The sequence below is a fragment of the Haemaphysalis longicornis genome, unplaced genomic scaffold, assembly GCF_048455015.1.
Source record: "Haemaphysalis longicornis isolate Haplotype H1 unplaced genomic scaffold, Haemaphysalis longicornis Haplotype H1 scaffold_10, whole genome shotgun sequence".
In the NCBI taxonomy this organism is placed as follows: domain Eukaryota; kingdom Metazoa; phylum Arthropoda; class Arachnida; order Ixodida; family Ixodidae; genus Haemaphysalis; species Haemaphysalis longicornis.
In genome coordinates this window covers 57,708,782-57,727,130 of record NW_027526204.1, presented here as the reverse complement: position 1 = coordinate 57,727,130, position 18,349 = coordinate 57,708,782, and the positions used below count along the sequence as shown (strand labels likewise).

The 18,349-nt window shown below is 46.4% G+C and overlaps 1 protein-coding gene across 2 annotated transcripts in view; it reads right to left on the bottom strand.

Moving 5' to 3' along the window:
* Positions 1–17,401, bottom strand: part of LOC144158602 (peroxidase-like) — a 71,582-nt gene extending 54,181 nt beyond the window's left edge. The window contains exon 1 of one of the 2 annotated variants that reach the window (XM_077689599.1): positions 17,303–17,401. The gene's annotated coding sequence lies outside the window, so the exon portion shown is untranslated. Of the gene's footprint in view, positions 1–17,031; positions 17,159–17,302 lie in introns of those variants that run through there. The other variant, XM_077689600.1, reaches the window with a different exon arrangement.
* Positions 17,402–18,349: the final 948 nt, after the last annotated feature.

Here is an 18,349-nt window from a genome sequence, read left to right as displayed (position 1 = left end):
GAAAAGTAGGAGGAGGACAAGCTCCGCAGTAGCTGCAAATATGAAAATTAAGTGGTAACGTGTTCCTCACAGCGACCTGCTATCGGTCCCCGCACTTCCGGGCTGAAAGTAAACAGTTTTCGGAAGGCAACGTGAGGTTCCTTCGGCTGCCATGATGGCGAAAACACGCGTGGCCCTACGGGCCAGGTTCGATTGAGTTAAGGCATGGGGCAAATTTGGCGCCCCCCTCCAGATTATTAGGGGGGACTCGACAAGGATTTTTTTAATGCTCGTAGAGTTCCTTTTGATTAAGGAAACAAACAAAGAATAGAAAACAAAGCATTTCTTGATATATTTGGAACAACCAGAAACAGCAAGCATTGAAACCATAGCCTACTTTGTAAACTGGACCGTTTATATACCATACTCCCGCAGAGCCCACGTCACTATAGTTGGGTTGCTGTGCACAAATGGTGCCGTTTATATCCAGAAGGTGGCAGCACCTGTCTGTGTTTTCATAGTGGAGCTCATAGCCTCTCCTTGGGTGATATTTTTTGTCACCCGTATGCACAATAAACATGGCTGCAAGACGAAACGTAGAGAGCAAGAAAAAAGTTATTAAAGACGTCCTGGCGGTTCTTTAAGAATTCTCGAAATTTTTGACACAGCTTTTTTTCTAATTTTTCTAAACTTTCACGATGCAGTTAACAAGCACATCCACTAGTTTAATTATGGGTTCGCAAAGTACGCAAGTAAAATAATATGGCTACACGCCTTCATGAAGCATAGAAGCTGCTCAAAAGAGTTTTCTCCCCGTCTGACCATTGTTTGTGCGCTCCAATGACTTTACTCGAGCTGTATTGCGGCTACTGGCTGGCTTTCCAGTAGCTGCAGCAATGGGCTCGCTCGACAGACACGTTACTAGCAAACCGCAACGAAATCAAACGAGAAACTTGAAGACGTATCGACTGCGACGAGCAAATCACGTAGTGCCGCGCGTTTCAGCCAATAACATTTCGCATTGCTATACCTTCGCATTGGTTGCAGGCAAAAAAAAAAGTGAAAGCATTTATCTACAGCGTTACAGGGTCGCAATAATGCTTTTGTGTGAATGTTCTGAATTTTTATTGTGTTTTGGCTGCCCCTTCAACGAAATTGGTGGCCTATACAGAATTACATTGACGCCGTATGAAAGGTTGAAACTGTACATGTATTTATTTTTTGTGCATGTATGTTGCTCAATTTATCGTACATCATCCTTACGTGCGTCTTGAGCATCGGCTTTGCTTACATAGTTAAGCTTTTGTATCGCTTCAGAAACCTGGAACCCAACATTTGTCGCATGCCTCATGCGAGCAAAATCTGCCCACCATTCCGAGCAAGAGACGCGGGAACACATGCTCTAGCGCAAGCGCCACTTTGACTTGACGTTACCCCGAACAACTACGGGCACAGTGTTGAGACCGCAACGCACCATGGCCAACGCCACCGCCGGCTTGGCTTCGCTTCACACCCTCTGCGCAAAGGCCCTTTCGTGATGATGATGATTGTTGGTGTTTATTGGCGCAAGGCCAACGAGGGCAAAGAGCGCCAGGGAAGAAGTTATTTAATGAAGAGAAATGATTACCACAAAACGGTAGGTATAAAAACGTGCAAACCGAACATAGTAAAATCAATTAAAGTGATGGCTGGTGATGGCTGGTGTACAAGGCCAGATTTGATTTTGCGTGATAGAAAATGAAATGAAGTTGAAAAACTTAACGTCTGACAAATACTTAAACACACGTTTCACGGAAACCATGGCATCGTCACCCAAGAGGCTCTTTCGTTCTGTGTTGTTGTGAACCTATGTGTTTGATACCAACGACGATGACTGCAACGTAGCCCTTCTCATAATAACGAAATAAAGAAAGCAAAGTGAGGAATGAACGGGAACAGTGGCGCACGTGCTGCTAAAAGTCAAAGGCCCTTCCGGGAAATCGCATAGTCGCCTGAAACATGAACCTTTCAAAGCGACGCCACCAACGCGTGCACAGCCAGCCCCGGTCACGGCGACACGATGAGACGGCAAGATGCAGCTCATGTAGCAAAAAGAAGAAAAAAAAACACTGATGTGGCTGAACAAGCAACTCGGCACCTGGCACTGCTTCTGGCGGCTGCTTCTTTCAAAGACGTTTGCAAGCTAGCTTTTAGCAAACAAGGAAATTGACGCGAATAGCCGCGCACGTGCTCCTCCATGTCAAAGATGCTTTCAGAATCACCAGCAACACAAAACTTTCAAGGCGACGCGGTCATCTTCAGTGTCAAGCAGCTCGGCACCTCGCAAAACAGTCGCGGTGGCGGGCATTTGTCGTGAGAATAATTCTTTCAAGGATTGATGTGGCGATGTGACAATGATGTGACGACAATCGATGTGATGGCAATCGATGTGACGGCAATCGATGTGACGTGAAGCATGAATTCCTGCAGAATCTTCTGTGGCTGCGTGGCAGTGCTTACTACTTTGTAAATACTGTAAATACACCAGTTCTAACTTGGTCTAACTTGATTTATCTCGGTGGATGTGCAACGACGATCTCGCGAGGTGACTTGAGGCACACAGCCGAATCCAGCGTCGTCAGTGCACAATGGCGAGAAATGCTTCAGAACTGCTTCCACCCTCCATGGCACCGCCTGGCACCTATCCCAAGATCCTGGAACTATCTGTATATCCGGCAACGTCAACATAAACTTCAAGCTAATCACGTGCGAGCGTGTGAGCAGCCAAAAATGGCGAAACCACGAGCTCTGGTTAGCAAATGTTATTTTTATTTCCAATGAAACTGCCGCCTGCGCAACTGTTTGCTGATCGTTTGGTTGGTACCTGAAGCGTAAGAGAAAAGCGAGGATGCTTAGCAAAAGTGCGTGTGTAGTGTAGAACAATTATTTTTTTCCGTCTTCAGTTTTTCTTCTTCCAAGACATCTGTTCTAAAAACCTTCAAGAATGACGACTCCAGCCGGGAAACCACGGAGAAAAAGCTGATCAGTCTATTGGAAAGCACTTAAGAAATCGCGTCGCCACCAAGCAACATCTTTCCGATTTTATCTCGATGATCACGGGAGCCCTACTTGGCATACACAAAGGGTGTGATTTCTCTTCGCACCAAATTCGACTTGCACAATGTCATACTCAGACAAGATCCCGGAAGTACTGAAAGAAAATACCTGTGGCGCCCTTTATTTGCTGCTCTTTAAGGAATACTGGAGGAGCATCGGAGTCATTTCGTAATACATACTGGCGTTTCAAAGAAGCTAAATGATGTCGTATCGTACATGATATCACTAGGCTTCCTAACTGCGTGGAGGCATCGTTTAGCAAGGATTCGCCATCGCATTCCCAAGACAGTTATTCGCCCGAAGAAGTGGTATAAATAGTACGACCAGAGCTGGAACACACGCGTCCTGTCGTTGTCACTTTTCCAATGGGCACTGCTACCCTTAAGGTATACAAAGTACTGTTGGAGCATGGAGATTGCAGTTTCGATTCCTCGTGCTCCATCAGCCGCCGCAACACCGAGGAACTTTTGAAAACCATTGCACTCCGGTTCCACAACGGCTCTTCGGGATATCTCAGTTTCACGGGCGGCCTCATCTGCCATTTTTTAACTGCTGTACAAGCCCTTGACCCTCCCGACCCTTTTAGATTCTATTACTAACAACGTAGAGGACCACAGTCCTTTCTTTCCAGCCCGGTGTAGTCGTCAAGATAGCACGAATTGCCGCAAGGCCACAGAAAAACCCACTGACCGCACAAAGCCATCATGATCCCGGGGCATGGAGGAAAGAAAAGCTTAAGAGAGGCCCTGACGTCACACCCAGCGCAGCCGGAAACGCCATTTCTGTAAGTCGAATGGCGGACCATTGGCCCTCATGCCATTGGCGGACTCTTTTTGCCTCTCTCTCTCGGTGCACCTTCTCCGCCTCCTCCGTCCTGTATCGCCTCTCTTGTCGTCTGCATCTGCCCGCGCCGAGCCGGCGGAAATCAGCTGATAGGCAGGTAGTAGAAGGCCGTTTTGCAGCGCGTGACCGTGAACCTAAACGCGCGGTTACACTGTTACACGTCTTCAGTGTGGCCGCAGCAGGTTTGCGAAGCGGCTCGCTCTAACAATGCAGCAATGCTCGGTGCCAGGCTGCAAGTCGCGATCGGTACCCAAGGAATTGGGCGTCACTTTCCACCGGTTAGTGCATCATTCCGCTGACAAGTATTGCTGTACATTGGTGTGCATTCATCCTTTGTTTGCAATCGCCGCCGTTTATAGGTTCCCAAGCGATGGAGAACGCCGCAAACAGTGGGCGAACGCCGTGCGGCTACCGGACTGGATCCGAAAGTGCCCAAGTTTGCGTTGCAGTTTCACTGGCAATCCCAGAGATGACTAGTCAATTAAACGGCCGTTCTATATATATAGGTAAGCAGTACTTCATGCAGATTTCACGCAAAAAAATTGTGGAATGTTTTTACCGTTGTTCGCGTGCCTTCGATAGAATTTTTTGCGAAGGAGGAGGAGGAGGAGCAGGAGGAGGAGGCAAAACGTTTTATTGAGTAAAAAAAGAATGAGAGGGTGGGTGGCGTCAATAAACTTTTTTTCGCCAAGTTTTAACTTGTCTCAGTGTCAATAAATTCAAGGTGATATCAGTTGAAAACGTTCATACACTAACCTCGCAGTATGAAGCGTTGAAAAGCGAAATCCAGAGCGAGACCACAAAAAGATCCAGATTCCAGATCCAGCACTCTTCCAGTCAACAGGTGGACACCTACTAAGGTAATAGGACGATGGAATTATATCAACTGGGAATCTACCTTGTAACAGAAAGCACTGCCGCGCATTGCCGGCCTAGCAAACTATATATTGCAGCGGCGACAACCAAAAAATTCCCCCGCATTTCCCCGAGGGGGAGAATGTGAAAGTGCGAATGCACGGTTGTCGGGCCGCTTGCGGCGCTTGCGCTCGGCCCCCGCAGCCCAACGCCTCGCCGCCTTCTCTTCCATCTCTTCCATCGGGTTTGTAGTATCACGTGTACACCACGCAGTTATCAAGCCGCTATAACGCCGCTGAGTCGCCAACGCACGCCGCTGACGACGTAGTTTGAATGCGTTAAAGATATAAGACGCGTCTAACACTGATATCACCGTCGCGTCCGTGACTTGGTCGGTAGCGCGTCGCGCTGCGGCCCGCAAAGTCCTCGGATCGAAACCTGGCGCCGGATGCTGTTTTTTCTTTAAAGAGCACTGCGGACGCCGCCGCCGACGCCGGCGGTGGATGGTTTGGGGTCGCTTATAAAGAGCATTCGCTCTTAAAAATTGAGTTGCGAATCGTTCGGTTGCAAGTCGCCTACGTACTGCACACCGTGTATCACTTCCCGAAAATCTACCAGACGGGTGTCCGCGCGTACGACGGGACGGCGCGTTCACGATATCTGCACTTCAATAGGCGCGTCGTGATCGCGACCGGAGCAATAGCTTGACGCGGTACAAGGTGCACTTGCAAGTAGAAATTAAATGACATATTCACATCGGCGCAGCTGTCGCAACTCGCAGCATCCTTTTCGAGTTCCGCAAGACCACAGCGCAGCAAAGCGAAGCAGCAATCTTCGCAATCGGACGACAAGGCAGGCGCTGCCTTTCCTCCATGACTGGCGAACGGCGGGCGGGCTGTTGCTAGGACGCCGTTGCTAACGCGACTTCCAATGGCCGCCGAAAACACGTGACTTCCTCCACACTTTTGCCAATGCGCGGGGATAGCTGGGGGCCTCTCCTAAGCTTTTTTTTCCTCCATGTCCCGGGGTGAGCCTCATTTCACACACGATTTCTATGACACCCCCTCGCGCTCCTGTCACGTGATCATAAAGGTCGTGACGTCAAGACCAAACGTCACGTGACAAAGATCGTTTCGTCATTTTGTTGTTTAACCCAAAACAAATCGTGCCGTTCGCGTTTTCTCTACGTTGGCGTCGGCGTTTGTCGGTTCGGTGCTATCCGCGATTGGTGTCAAGGGCGGTTATTTAAAACAAGTGCAGCGTCGATCTGCAAACGTTTCTGTCAGGTAAATAAGCGAGCGAGAGTGAGGGAGAGCTATTTTCCCCTTGTTTCCGTCGTTTCGTGGTTTCGGGCGTCGCGTTCGTGCCTGGCGGTCGATCGTTCCGAGTGCGCGGCTGGCCTTGCGCGCCGGGAAGCTGACGCCCACATGTAGTAGTTATTAACCTTACCTTACCTGTTCTTGCTTCTAGCTCAGAGTACTGGAACAACGAGAAATTTCGCAGCTACTTTGAAGCGGTGTGGCTAAGTGTGAAGGAGCTGTGGGTAAAGTTTCACAGGCTTGAATTTGACGTTGTTCTAACGACAAATAACGGCATTGAAGCCCAAAACAGGGTGCTCAAGGCCCACTATGTCAAAAGTGCGAGTGGAAAGTGGTCACTGACGTCTCGGATTGCAGCCGTTGTTCGTGGCTACCTTTCGGACAACGAGAAAAGGTTCCACGAGTCGACGATGAGGCAGTCGTCACTGTACAGACAGTAGAGAGTTTTAGTACAGCGGAAAGCACCACTTTAGCGCGCCCATTGCGTTAGTGGGCACGTTAACTGTCGTGTAACGAGGCGTATCCGTTTGCCATTGCGGCGCGCAATCGTTAACGCCTGAAACAATTTTTGTGGAGGCTTTGTGCAAAGCCCGTGAGTTTTAATTGCACAGTGGTGCAGTGTCCTGGTATCTGTACAACAAAGTGCGCGTGGTCTTGTATTCTTTGATTTCCATATTACTCCACATTAGATTGTTTACCTGTGTATATATTAGTTTGTCTTTCAGTATGTTATTTGAATTTGAATGTTTGTACACCGACACGTACCTGAGGCCTGCTCTCAAATAAATTGGTGTCTGCTTAACTATCCTGTATCCCAGATCTGTAGCATTGCTGAGAGCAATTAAGTGGCTTATAAGCTACATCGTAGACAGACATAATGAATGCTTCACACTGTTAAGGCAGAATTACAGGTACAAACAAGAAGTCGGTCACATAAACAATAAACTACCTACCTGCGAGATATTGCTTTTATTGCACTTTCGTGCATAAAAATATTGTTTTTTCTTTTGTTTCAAGTGTACTTATTGAATTCTAATTTTACTTTCGCAGTTAATGGCCTTTTTGTACATTTGCTGATTTTGTATTATATATTTTGTTTTACATACCTGTGACATAGTATTTATGCCAATGGGCATACTATCGCAATAAAAAAAATTTGGGGTATGCTTGCTGTCATTCTAACTCTGCCTGATTAATGTGAAGTGATGTACAGCAGCGGCAACGAAACATCCCAACTGTATGCGCCATAATGCAAGCATAATGTTTGGTACAAAGTTTGTTTACAGCAAAGCATTTTCAGCTGCAGCTGACACACACAAAAAAATGTAAAGTTCCTTTCAGGCCTTGGTAACTGTTGTGACTAACAATAGTTCAGTAGAAGTGTGGCAGTTTCACAATTAATTTGTAAAATTGGTTGCGAACTCAGTATTCCAACACTGAAACTATGCAAGTCATTACGTTAGCTTTGTTTCAGTGGATTCAGCATCTAAAGGTCCAACGAGACGAGAGGTCCAATAGTGGATATTCCGTCTCGGTGGTCATTCAGGCTCGATTAGACTTTCCGTCTCAGAGGATCTTTCGTCTCGTTAGACATTGAGGCTCTTACTATTAAATGAATGTCTGGAGCACTCTGAAGTAACCTTGAATGCCCTCTACCGCAATATAGTTGTGGGACCTTCTGCATTTTCACATGCAAAAGCTTTTACACGATAATTTGAAGTGAAATGTACGCCTGGCACCTCTGATTTACGTCATAAAATTTGAGTGCGCCTGCAACGCTATTGACGAAAGCAAGCTTGGCCGCGAGTACGTTGCTGAGGGTGCCGAAATATGACTCCAGTTTTTTCATTCGGACCTGTTTTATTATTCGGGCAAACCATCAGGGTTTTTCTCGTCGTTTTGTTGGAGTGCACTAGTATCAGTAAAAAAAATAATTTTCCCGACCTTCGTGCCATGGCAGGCACACGAGCGCTAAGCAAACAGTCAGATGTTCGTGCATCCAAAAAAGGAGGGTGCCACGACAGTCGCCTGACACTCACCGTGTACGCCCGTGAGTGTCCGTCAACTGCTGGCAGCCCGTAAGAAGCGGTCGATGCGGATGAGCGGTTGTATATTCTCAGTTCGGTCTCATCAAGGCGTCGGTTTGATGTGTCATATTTGTCATCCAGGATTTCACATATTAATGAGTTATTGAGATAAAACATCCTACTTAAATATCTTCCCTTCTGATATTTCGTCTAAATTTCGTGCCCACTTATAAAAACGACGTTATTGTGCTTCACGCTGTCACAAGAGCAAGCCCATATACAAACTTCAAGCCTTGGAATTATCATAGTATTCACTTTTCAAAAACCGTCTTCTTTTCATCAATTCCCTTTCCTCATCTGTACGCAGCAGTAGAAATTTGACGATGCCCTCAGCAGCATAGACTCAGCACCAGGACATGTGTTACATCGATAAATGGAACACTTCCTGAGCGTATGAAATGAAAATACGCTCAGGAAATGAAAATTTCCTGAGCGTATCGCTGCTCTGTTCGCGCTCAAACTTCACACGGAGGTCGCATTTTGTGGTCTATTTTGTTTGGCACTGGGAACAACAACAGTAGATACCTGTTTATTCTGCAAATACATAATATCGGTCTTTGACTATGGCAAAATGGCGGCCATTATGGACGGGCAAGCTGATCTTGGATCGGTGGGGCCACCTGGGATATGCAAAATGAAATGAGCGATGACAATTCACGGTGGGAAGGAGCCGAACGAGGTAGCAGAGAATCAAAAAACCTCTTTTGTCAAAAAACGGGATCAAAAAACCCCTTAGGATGGCCAAAAATAATTACATAGCAGCTAGTACAAATCATAATACTGTACTCCTGCGGTTCATTGTTGTCGATACCGGTTACCTGGTTTCAGATAAGCTGTCGTCTTCTGTGCCAGGTTACCCTACTTTCCGAAATAAGGCTTACAATTCTTTGTTCACGTTTGTTGCTTTGTTCTCGTTTTACTTCTATTACTATTCTGTGCGTAAGTGTCTGTGCTTGTGACAAGGTGCCACGAGATCATTCACAGCATACGAAAAGGCATATCCTGTTCACCTGCAGTGATCGATATTATGGCGTCATGTCACAAGTACAGAATGTTCGCCGTTCGGCTGGCTTGAGAGACAGGTAAGGTGTGCCGTACATAATGTGCCTTATGAGAAAAGCTGAAGTCGGATGATGTCTGGTTCCTTCACTCCTGCCCGTTTGTGCTTGGTGCGGTGGATGAATTTGGTTAGCTGAGTCATGGTGCGTTGAAGTTGGAGCCTGATCCGTCCTGTGGGATGGTGAGCACGAGTAGGCTCAAAGGCCAATTGCACTCAAGATTTCAACCCCCTGAAAATGTTATTTCCGCATAGTCGGCCTAAAAAGACTGCATGCATGCATAGGCAAAAAAGGACTAAAAGTTGGTCTTCTTTGGGACTACTTGACTTTGCCCCAATCATTACGCCCTTTAGGAACTAAATGTGAGCGGACAAACGGTTAATCTGCCACCGGGTTGTTCAGTTGCCATACTCCCCAGGGATGGACAACTATACTTCAAACAAAGGAATGAACAAGAGAGAGCGCCAAGAGATGCTGCTCGAATGCAATTATTGATTTTAATAGCGGGTCAGATGATTTTGTGTGCACGTTAATTCTAGTAAACCATGAGCGCTTGACCCGTCGTCCTTCTTTACCGTCGTTGTCCAAGTCGCACTGTATTTTTTTAATCATTAAGGAGTGCTCCAGCTAAATCGAGAAGATGGCCCATACGTTGCTAAAAGAATCAATTGAGCAGAAATTCGTTTTTCTGGCCGAAATTTTGTGATTTCCGTTCCAGTCTTCACACGCCATTAATCATATGATGGTACCCTGTGCCGCAAACAAACAAATTAGCCTTATAGATTTCCATAATCACAATCACACTTTCTTGTTTGTTTTGTGGTGGAACTATTTTTAGGAGGTTGACGAAAGCCATCCGGTACGGCACATTCATGTGCAACGCTTTATATTGACGCAAAGGTGAGGCCCGCACACGACTACCTGCACAGTCGCAACGCTCATTTTATTAACGTAGCGTAACATTTGGCACAACACGCTTGAACCTACCGCTATCGGCTTAATCTTCACAACAAATGCATGTCTTGAATAAAACAGTGGGCCTTAGTATTGTTGGACCATTCGTCTCGTTGGACAATCAGGCCAAAAGCGGTTTTTATGTAGCTTGAAATAAAATTCAAGAGAACACAGAGCAGAATGCACATTTGGTGGACACTTCAATGCCCACAGGAGGATATATATTAAAAGGCGGGGGTAAGTGCGAAAGGGTTTAAGCGGAGGTTGTTCAGAGAACATGCCTGATTTACAGCATCCCTAAAACGGCACTTGTAAAGTGGCCTTTTATAGTCCAGTATAATTGCTGGCTTTTTGTAAATGTGAAATTCGAACCTGTTATTAGGTACAGAACCTACTTTTTGTCGTTCCTAAAGCTAAGTTACGACGTCCTAGTAAATTGGCAGAAGTCTAGCCTTCATGCTGGAATAGAATAAGTGCATGGACGAGGGATAATGAAAACAAGCGTCCTGCTGTCACCATGGTCTCCGTACCCTTTCTTTCACCACCACCGCTGCCATCTTTCGTCCCCGCAACGCGCAGCATGTTACGCGGGTAACAGCTCCGTTGGGCGAAACAACCTCGGGCGCTAACCGAACGCCAAAGCGATCGTAACTGACCAGCACAACCGCGCGATGCTTGCAGCGGCTGCCTGCAACAATCGCTGCCCATGCAAGCATCGCACTTCACCGCCGAGTGCGCCGACATGAAGAGCGACAGCACAAAGTAATCGGTACATAGGACACAACACACCCTCCACATCTCATTTGCGCATTTACCGCAAAATCCGAATGTGGTAAGTACGTCGAGCTCTACGCTCCGATGCACACAATCGAACCTCACTCTATTCGCCACATCACAGCACGGCGTTTGTTCGTGTGGTGATCTCTGGCACGTTGTTGCATGTCATTGCTGGTGGCAACGTGACTTGTAGGATAAGTACTGCAGAACTAGTGGTGGCAAACTTCGTCCTCGATTTTTCACGAGATGGATCGGTGTCGTCATTGTCACCGTTTCGTCGACGAGGGCTCAGCACGCCGGCTACACCCGTGAGCTCCCAGCACAGCACACAACGCGAAGTCTAGCGTTTGCAGATCGACGCTGCACTTGGTTTAAATAACCGGCCTTGACAACGTAACACGCGGATAGCACTGACCTTTAGAGGAAGAAAATGGGGCGTCAAACAAACGCCGACGCCAACGAAGAACAGGTAAGGTAAGGTTAATAACTACTACATGTGGGCGTCAGCTTCCCGGCGCGCAAGGCCAGCCGCGCACTCGGAACGATCGACCGCCAGGCACGAACGCGACGCCCGAAACCACGAAACGACGGAAACAAGGGGAAAATAGCTCTCCCTCACTCTCGCTCGCTTATTTACCTGACAGAAACGTTTGCAGATCGACGCTGCACTTGTTTTAAATAACCGCCCTTGACACCAAACGCGGATAGCACCGAACCGACAAACGCCGACGCCAACGTAGAGAAAACGCGCACGGCACGATTTGTTTTGGGTTAAACAACAAAGTGACGAAACGATCTTTGTCACGTGACGTTTGGTCTTGACGTCACGACCTTTATGATCACGTGACAGGAGCGCGAGGGGGTGTCATAGAAATCGTGTGTGAAAAGAGGCTCACCCATGATCCCGTGGTCCTCGCCACTAGCCTCCCCACTCTCCCTGTTTCTCCCCTATACTTTACCATGGGCTCTTCTTTGTAAAACCGACGCAGTGCAACCCATATATCCCATTCTGCATTGACCCACTCAACCAAAATTACTCTGTAGAATTCCGGGTCTCTCCATAGGGTCTCGTTTTAACTATTTGCCGTGTACGTGTTCTGGCGTTGATCGACACCGACGGGCATACTTCTGTATTGGGCGTTGATTTCGCCAGAACTCCGTCCCGCTACTGCGTATGGCGCGTAGCGGATTGGGGTACCGTATTTTTCTTGGCATGCGCACCTCTCTGGTTAGCTACGGAGATCAGCTTGTCCAATTTATTTCACAGCACAGTCTACGAGCGAAGCAGCTTCTGGGAGCAAGTCTTGTCCAAGAATTACATCTTGCAGCGCTGCTTGCTGCACACAATCTCTGGCCTCGACTTGCTTTAGGAAACTTGTTCTCTCGTCGACTGTTCTACGGGTTAATAATTTTCTCTTATATCACTGACATAGTGCAATTCCACCTTCACTTGAACAAATTTGCCTCTGTGCTTTGAAATTTGTCACGACATGTTCCTTCCGCTACGGCTGTTCTGGATCGTCTCCGCTCTTTCGTAGTCACTGACGCTAACCTGTTGCGCGCAAAAGCCCTTCTGTATTCCGTATCGTAATAAACAATCATATCATCCCTCCACTTCTGCATCCCCCTTCCTAGCAAGTTGTCTCCGAAGGAATACCCTTGGCGACCCGGTTTTTTGTCTGCTAATGCCAATATCTTAGCTTACCAACTGATCGGCCATAAGATGTTTCTTCCCAGCACAATACAAATGCGATAATTTCGCCACAATAATTGGTGTTGATGTAACTCAACCAAGAGTTGACAAGCTTCAGCAACTTTCGAGCTAATATCGTGACATACTTTACTTCGATTATCCCTTCCTTAGTGAAAGTAGATTGGTAAATATCTTATCAATACGAAAGACGCAAGCCCTACCCGCTGACGGTCATACCAAGTTTCTGCCGCTGAATGCCAGAACATTAAAAACAGCTAGACAAGATCATTTAAAAAGATGTCATAAAACATCCCATGGTAACGACTTTCGTCCTCATTGAAAATCAACGCCATGCAAACAACGCCCAATAACCTGTCAGGCAACGCTCCAAAACCTGTGCCGACTATCGCCATTTGATTGACGTCACAAAAAATACCAGTACCCCTTATCCCGCATAAACAAAGGAAACGACAGCCCTTGCAGATCCAAACATTTTTCATTCATTGCGTTGCATGCAGGCTTCTAAATATGTTATACAGTACACTGCGCCAAAACCTTCTCACTACGATGGGACCGAATTCAGTCCTACCGTTCGTTCTTTGCAGCGCATTGTAAGCATTCCAACGCATGACGACTCGAAGCTTCACGAATTAATGTGGTTAACGTGTACTAACCTAGGATGTTTCTCTTCTTTTCGTTATATTGCCGCGAACCATGCATTGGGTTTGTTTATTTATGTTTTGTTTTTACTGCCCGGCTGTATTATCTGTGTGCCAAGCGAAGCGCATGTTCCATTCTTTGTTTTACGCCGCACGGGTTATCTCATTCGGATAAAGAGAGCGTTTCGCCCTAACGTCTACTGGCCTGGAATAATCTTCTTCGATCTACAATATTCTGGATGTAAATGGACGGTTCGAGAAAACACTCGCGCCGAAAGATAAAAGCCTGCAGAGCAGACGCCACGGTATTCATTCGACTCACCGACGCTCGCGGACGCAATTTGTTGAATGCTGCTTCGCCGCCTGTGTACTTTTTGAGTTTTTAGGTTAGCACAAGTTCGCTCCAATAAACGTGCCTTTCCTTCAAGACGATTGCCTCATCTTTGGCTTCGTGGCAATATTTACTACTCACTTTGCTCACCTTTCTGTAATCCTCTCTTATATGTGTATAATACCTTCAGTTAGGATTCCCTCCAATCACCAACCACGCCCACATTAGCGGCACCCGTGGCGTACGACCCCCACCGAAATGCACCAAAGGAGGGCACAGATTTTCTGTTCTAGCTGTCTTCTTTAAGAGACGTTCGCAGATTTCTGGGGCTACGCTCTAGTTTCGTCACTTTATACAAAGTTTTGTCGCACACTGGACGCAACGAAGCAAGCTTCTGCAGACGACGATGTCCTTTCGGGGGGCCCACAGCCACCGCATTGTTTTGGGCAAGGTTAAACCGCTTTATATGCACCAAATCTAAGGCCATGTGGATGCATCCGTGTATACTATCGGCGTCAAATTAAAACGCTAACGCGAAAACATGAACCAGAACGTGCAAAATTGAAAAATGCTGTTCGTAGAGTTCATATATGGCACGCTATTGGTATATTTGGAAATCCACTTTTCCCAACTTTGTTTTTGTAACTAAGCCACGCGGCATTTTGGCTTGCATAGAAAGAAATCGCGCTATTTGTGCGTTCAGGTACATATTTTCGTGTTCCCGTTTCCCTTGACGCCGATAATACATAGGTGTATAGTGAAGCTATCAGGATGGCTCTGGCGCTCCTCCGACGCACGCCAGCATGGCCATGATCGCGCAATGCCTTACGCAAGCCGTCTCCTAACTGAAGCAGAGTGAAACTTTTGTGTTCATAAAAGCGAAGGCCCGGTTCTGATTTCGCCTACCATGAAGTTTCTAACGTATCTTTGTGCACTTTTCTTTTTTAATGCCACACACCCCTGTGCCCTTTTCTCGCTCTTATCTCTTATCTACCCAAAAAGGAGGTTCTTCTGCGCAGCTCTCCGGCTGCAAATGTTTATTTTTCTATTGTAAGATAAGAAAGTCTTCAAGGATGCATCAGGATGCCCACCTTTCCTTGCCTGCCCAGTGACACCACTAATTACAACCAGCATAACGAACACATATCTTCACTCTCCGACCTGCTTCAAATTGTTGACGGACAACGTCGGGATGTGTGGGTGCGGCTTGTCATTGACGCCCTAAGCTCAGCCCGACCGGACACTTCACTCCTAATCTTTCTGCTCAAGAGCCCCTCTCTCCCTATTTTCTTCTCTTTCTCTTTCCTTCCTACTCTCTTCCCTCCTCCAATCTTTAAATCGCCTCTCATATGCCGCGCGGCAAAAACTCGAAATTAAAAAAAAAATCTTCGTCCGGACAGTTCGTTGCTTCGTCCGAAAAATCAAATGTTCGTGACCGCGCTTTTTTTTTCAAGAAATTCGTTACCTGTCTGACACCGCGCCTCTTAAAACTTACGTTAACATCATTTCGATATAGTACAGAACACGGCGTATGAAACTAAATGTTAACAAACGTGAGCTCTAAGCGTTTGTGAGTAATTGACGGTACCGATGCTCCGACTCTTTACCTCGATTCCATTTCTTTACAGGTCGCTGCTTATAAATATCTCGGAGGTTACAATACCAATGGCGTCCTCTTGCAAACGCTTGCAAAAACATTTCTAACAGTGCCAATCAGACACTTGCACTCTTTCTCGGAGCTTAATCGCGCCACCCACGTTGTAAAACTAATGTTGTATAAAACAGTCATATGAACCAGAATTAAATTTAACTCGACGTCAGGGACCCCGGTAGTATTACGCTTACCTCAACACGAGAATGATTACAAAACCGGGCTACTGCATCCAGACTACCAAGTTATACACATCTGGCCAGTATTACAGATTTTACGAACAGTTATATTTCGATGCTGTGTTTATAAGTGTATTTTTTCAAGGTTGTGCACATTTTTCACAATTTACCAGAAAACAAGTACTTAACAATCGCTTTTTCAAACTCCACTTATGTATCTTGATTGATTGATTGACTGATTGATTGATTGATTGGTTGATTGGTTGATTGATTGGTTGATTGATTGGTTGATTGATTGGTTGATTGATTGGTTGATTGGTTGATTGATTGATTGGTTGATTGGTTGATTGATTGATTGATTGATTGATTGATTGATTGATTGATTGATTGATTGATTGATTGATTGATTGATTGATTGATTGATTGTAGGGTGTAACGCGCCCACGCAACGCAGGCGATGAGGCGCGCCGTAGTGGAGGGCTCCGGAATAATTTTGACCACCTGGGGATCTTTAACGTGCGCCGAAATCTCGTACACACGGGCGTTTTTGCTTTTCGCCTCCATCAGAAAAGCGGCCGCCGCGGCCGGGAATCGAACCCGCGTCCTCGTGCTCAGCAGCTCAACGCCTTAACCACTCAGCCACCGCGGCGTATGTGATGTATATCCTCGTGTCGACCACTGCTTCAAGGTTTCCATGCCATTAGGCAGGTTTAAACTGTATCAGGACTCTTTTGTTCTTCAAAACAGCATGCAGTGGAACAGCCTTCTCGCTCGTTTGAGCGCATTACCCAGCCTGCCACCTTCAAGTCACCTGTGTAGGAGTATGTTACTTCATTACAAAAATTTAGACCGGCTTTATGTTTTTACGTCGTTTCTTTTTTATTATCCTACTCCTATCTATACCGACTAAACGGCATTGACGCTAAATAAATAAATTAAATCACATCATCTTATCAATAAAAAGGTCGCGCTTCTTTACATTTTCATCAAATAAACGCGGATTTATTCAATTCAACCAAATACACTATTCTTTAAATACCTACATAGGATGTCCCACATATACATGTAATTTGCTAGTGTTCAGCCACTGTATACAAGCATTCGCAGTGGCCACTGTTGTGTTTTAAAGCAGCAACAGTAATAGAAACAGCAGGAATTATGCTTTTCTGCCGCACCACGGGTTCCATAACAATCCTCATGAACCACAAGAAACGCTGGTTCATGTGTATGCGGGTTGAGTGGAGGGAAGAGTGGTAGTGAATGCATGTGCGTTGCCTAGCTCTCTAAGCAGAATGGTACCCGACTATGCACGCTGCAACACCCTACACCACAACACTTAATTATAGGGATTGTCTCATGTAAAAACATTAAACAAGCGCATTATATAAAAAAGAACACAAAATTTCATGAGTTTCATTAGTTGTACAAAAGAAATGTGACATAATCTCCTGAAACAAACGGCTGGTTAAATTATAAGTCATAAATAACGACGGGATTCACAATAGGTTTTAAAATACGAAGTATGTATGATTCTTGGCGACGAGACTTACGTCTACGGAAAGCCAGGAAGGAGTGTTGTGAGCGACCACGACATCGATCTTTCTTCAACCTTGTAGGGACACAGTTACTACGCATGGTGCGCGTTGTCATGACAATGCAGTGAACTCACGACGAACACAGATACGGACGTCGGCCCCTATGTGTCATAAGCTCTGCACGGTTTCGTACGAAAAACATAGAGCGGACAAGGAACACGTGTGGCGCGTACCAAACCCGGAACATACGTACAACGGCCCCCTCTGGTATGAAGACTGCTCTCACGTGTGCGAAGGGGGGATTCGGACGGAACCGCCCGGTGGCAGGGGATGGCAGACGACTGCAACTACGACCCCCGGCCTGCTTGGATGAACAAGCACATGTGCTGAGCGCGCAAGGTGCAGCTTGGGACAATGGACTCGTACATCGCCGTTAGTGTTAAGAAAAGCGCCGTATTATTTCCGGCACAATCGGTGCAGCCCGTTATTGACCGTCGCGTTCCTCGCATGGCTCTTCTGTTACATGCTGATACTTCTACGCGTGTCCTTTTGTTTTATTGTCCGGAATGAACCGGTGATTTCTGCTCCTTGCGTGTCGGCGTCATTTCGTAGGGCGAGGTCAGGCTCGCGAATCCTACGCTCATTTAAAGGGTTCCTTCAAGCTTTCCGTTGCGATGACAGCATTTCTCGAAAAAAGAATACCTTCAGCTTTCTGTAAATCTGCACTGCTAACACAGAAAAGAGATGTTCCTTCTTTAAGCTGTTGAAATTTATTTTGCCACAAAATGCCCTTCCACGTCTACGAATAAAAAACACAGTATTTTGCGCACTGTCGATGGCGGGAATGACATGAACTTTTGCTTTGTGAACTTGTGAACTTGTGACATGAGCGTACCACAATGGATGCACGGAGTCGTTTTTTTACCCGCTCAGAAGGTTCACAGCATCGACGTGGTACGGTTTCTTGGAGTGTATTTTTGTGTATGACGGTACCAACCCTTGGCGGCTCGAATTTAATGAGATTGGCATTATAGGGTAAGCAACCCCACCTGAATACGGGATATCTACCGCTGTTTTGCCACTTACAGAGAGAAGCGGGAATAACAGGACCACGTTTAATCGAGACACTCACTCCCCCACGTCCAGAAACTCCCCTCCCTCTATCTCCCCCTCCACTAATAACCACTGTCAAGGCACGGATTCTAATTAAGCCTAACAAAAACGTATCCGAACAACATATTTGTGTGCGAACGACGCTTCCCGAGAGTGCAGGGAAGGAGGTGGCGAGGAGAGTGGATACAGTGCCCAGATGGTATGCTTTTATGTGAAAACG